This window comes from Sorex fumeus, unplaced genomic scaffold (genome assembly GCF_029834395.1).
Source record: "Sorex fumeus unplaced genomic scaffold, SorFum_2.1 ptg000010l, whole genome shotgun sequence".
Classification (NCBI taxonomy): Eukaryota; Metazoa; Chordata; class Mammalia; order Eulipotyphla; family Soricidae; genus Sorex; species Sorex fumeus.
Genome location: NW_026606067.1, coordinates 37,461,386 through 37,465,893, shown reverse-complemented (window position 1 = coordinate 37,465,893; position 4,508 = coordinate 37,461,386).

The window sequence follows — 4,508 nt, the reverse complement described above, 5'->3', positions numbered from 1 at the left end:
ATATAATTATCATACCAGGAAATTTAGTAATAGCAGGACTCTACAATTTCTCTTTTTCTCACATGTTTTCAGAATCACTGGTTTTAAACTGGAATACGAACACTCTGACATTAGTGAAAATGTTTCAGGGGTGGATTGATATTGATATTATATAATTTAATATTCTTCACTTATTTATTTTTTCAAGTCCTACAGAACATTATTTTCCCAGCTTCACTGTTCCTAATTCATATGTCCATAATCATGTCTGATTACAGAACTATACACAGGTGCTGGCCCCAAGCTGGCATCAGTCTGAACTACTGATACAATCTCCGAGACAGTAATATTCAGACATTTCAGGTTAGAAGACTGGTGCGGTGGGGGGTTCCCAAACACAGACACCAGTTAATCTCCTTAATCATATCCCATTAGAACACGAATTAGCCTCGAGTTTGGAACTCACTATAGCGGTCTGACCACTGCAACAATATGAGACAAGTAGTCCATTAGATCTCACTCCAATCAAAATCCCACTCAAAAAACACAAAAGCAATGGAGAGGGCAAGAATTCAAACTGCAAAGTCACAATGGTAATAACAAAGCTTTGTGAGTGAAGATGCTAGCCCAGATGACCCAACCAGTAATGAACTCTATAAACTCTCTGACAAGGAATTTAGAATGGAGCTGTTAAGGATGCACAAAGAAACAATGGAATTAACCACCAATAAAATACAAGAGCAGATAATGGCAGAAATGATGAAAATACAACAGAATGGACAGATCTAGCAGAACCTGGTAGATGAAATGAAACTCACTGCACGACGTCAGCAGCAGAGTAACAGCTGCTGAGGACAGAATCAGTGAGTTCCAATATGAGGTGCAGAGAAACTCGAGACAAGAGTAGAAGGCTGAAACAAGTCTCAAAATAAACCAAGAGCTGAAAAAGAACATTTGCATGAATTAAGAAGAGAAGCATAAGAATCATTGAGGTACCAGTGGGCAGGTAAAAAACCCTATGAAGAAGCAACTTTCAAAGCCACCAAGTGAAAATCTCCCAGAGCTGAAGAGTGCATGCACCCAGAAGTCCCAAAGGATACAAGCTAAAAGAAATATAAATAAAAATTTTTCAAGGCACATCCTAATCAAAATTATGAAAACTGTAGAGATAGAATACTGAAAGCAGCAAGATCAAATAAGAAAATTACTTACAAAGGAGCATCCTTAAGATCTAAAACACACTTATCAGACAAAAAATTCTCCAACCAAGGAGAAAAAAAAATTAAATTAAAAAAATAAAATAAAATTTATTAAAATAAAAAATAAATAAAATTAAATCAGGGGTGCCCATACTAGTATCAGATGACATAGATTTCAGGATGAAGAATGTTATGAGACAATGAATTTCACTTCTTAATGATTAAGAGATCTGTAGAGGAGGAAGAACTCACACAAGAAAATGTATAGGCACCAAAAGAGATACCAGCAAAATACTTACAACAACAGCTAATAGACTTAAAGACTTTGATAGCAATAGAGTAGTAGTTGGAGATTTCAAAACTACTTTGCCACGTTTTGATAGATCAACCAGACTACAATCTAAAAAAGAAATACTTTATATGGGGAAGAAATGGAAGAGAGGGGTTAGTAGATATAGGTATGACTTTTCATTCCCCGAAACTGGATACACTATTTTCTCCAGCGCACATGGGACATTCACCAAGATAGACAAAATGCTGGGCCACAAATATACCTCTATAAAAAGAATAGAAATTTTATCAACTATCTTTTCAGACCATGATGCACTGAAAATAGAAGTTAACCACACACAGAAATGGAGAATCAAATCAAACAGCTGGGAATTACAAAGCTCACTACTAAACAACCAGTGGGTCAGAGAGAAAAAATCAAAGATATCGAAAGATTCCCAGAAACATATGAGGACATGAGTTACCAGAACTTGTGGGACACAGAAAAAGCAGTGTTAATCAGAAAATTTATAGCTCCACATCATTCATCAGGAAGGAAACAAGGGTCCACAACAGCTTAAGATCCTGGAAAATGTCCAACAAACGTAGACCAAAAGGCAGAAGAACAGAAAAAATAAAAGAGAAAAATTCAAGAAGACTGAATCAGGAAATAAAATTTAGAAAATCAGTGAAATGAAGAGCTGGTTCTTTGAGTAAATAAACGAGATCAATAAACCACCAGCAAGACTCAACAAAGAAACAGAGGGACAGAGACCCAATGAACTGATTCGGAAATGCAACGGGGGCAACACAACAGAAACTACAGAAGTCTATAGGATCATCAGAGATTACTCTGAGAATCTTTACACCAGGAAACAAAAGAACCTTGAAAAAATGAATAAATTCCTGAATTTTTATAACCTCCCAAGGCTGAACCAACAAGACTCAGAATACCTGAACAGACCTACCACCATTGAAGAAATTGAACCCGTAATCAAATTCTTCCCCCCCCCCCCACAAAAAAAGGGCCCAGAATATTCACTAGTTAATTCTTTCAAACCTTTGAAGCAGACCTATTGCCAATACTTTTCAAGTTTTTCCAGGAAATTGAAGAAACAGAAACAACCCCAAACAATTCTACGAGGCAAATATCTTCCTGATACCCAAAGCAGAGAGAGACCACAAAGCAATAAAATTTAAAACAAAGATACCACTGATGCACACAGGTGCAAAGACCCTCAACAAAATATAAGCAACTAGAATCTAACAACTCATCAAAAAGATCGTTCACCATGAATAAGTAGGATTCATCCAAGGAATGCAAAAACAATTCAGCATTCATAAAAAAATCACCAAAATATACCATATCAATAAAAGAAAATATATCAATAGATGCAGAGCGAGCATTTGACAACATCCAGCACCATTCATACACACACACACACAAAAAGTCTCAACAAAATGGGAAATAAAGAAACATTTCTCAATATAATCAAAGTCATCTACCACAAGTCCAGAGCAAACATTATTCTCAATGGGGAAAAAACTAAAGGCTTTTCCCCTAAAATAGGGCACAAGTAAGTTTGCCCAATCTCATCACTCTTATTTAATATAGTGCTGTAAGTACTTGCCACACCAGTTAGGTAAGAAAAATATATCAAGGGCATCCAAAGAAGAAAGGGAAAAAGTCAGGCTCTCACTGTATGCAGATGGTGTGCCAATATACTTAGAAAAATCCCAAAAAATCTACAAAAAAACTCCTAGAAACAATAGATTTTTATAGTAAGGTAGTAGATTACAAAATTAATATTCAAAAGTTCATGGCTTTCCTATATAGAAATAATGAAAGAGAAAAGAGATATTATAAAAACAATCTCATTCATCATCATTCCTCAGAAAATCAAGTACTTTGGAATCAGTTTAACTAAATCGGTGAAGGACCTATACAAAGAAAACTACAAAACATTACTTCAAGAAAAAAAAAGGCGGGACACAGGGAAATGGAAACACATCTCCTGCTCATGGATTGGAAGGTTTAACACTGTCAAAATGGCAATACTCCAAAAGCATTATACAGATTAAAAGCAGTACATGTAAAGATACTCATGACATTCTTCAAAGAAATAGATCAGACACTACTGAAATTCATACAAAACAAATAACACCCATGAATAGCTAAAGCAATTCTCAGGAAAACTTCTAACTGTACTTCAAACAGCATGGCACTGGACTCAAGACAGACCTGCAGATCAATGGATCAATTAAATATCTTGACCCTTACATATATGATACCTAATATTTATTAAAGGAACAAGAAATATGAAGTGAAACAAGGAAATTCTCTTCAACAAGTGATGCTGGGAAAACTGGGTAGTTATAGTGGAAAAAATGAACTCAGACCTCTTTGGAACACCATGCAAAAAGTAAGACCAAAATGGATTAAAGACCTCAATATCACACCCAAATCCATAAGAAACAGGAGGAAAATGTGAGCAGAACCCTCCATGACATTGATACTAAAGGCATCTTCAAAGATAAAACATTACTGACCAAGCAAGTGGAAGCAAAGATAAACAAATCAAATTACATTAAACTAAAAAGCTCTGTACCTCAAAATAAATGATGATCAAAATACAAAGACAGCTAATGGAATAGGAAAAATTATTTACCCAATACCCATCTGATGAGCTGGAGTGGTAGCACAGTGGGTAAGGCATTTGCCTTGCATGCAACTGACCAGGGTTCAATTCCCCCGCCCCGCTTGGAGAGTCCAGCAAGCTGCTGAAAGTATCTTGCCCACACAGCAAAGCCTGGCAAGCTACCCATGACATATTCAATATGCCAAAAACAGTAACAAGTCTTCACTGTCGGGGGGAATACTGACTGGTCCAGCCATTTTGGAAAATGGGATGGGCATTTCACAAGTAGCTAGACATTGAACTTGCATACAACCCAATAATACCACTTCTGAGAATATAACCTGGGGTTCCAAAAGCACACAGTAGAAATGCCATCTGCATTTCTATGATTATTGTATCACATTCACAATAGCCAGAATCT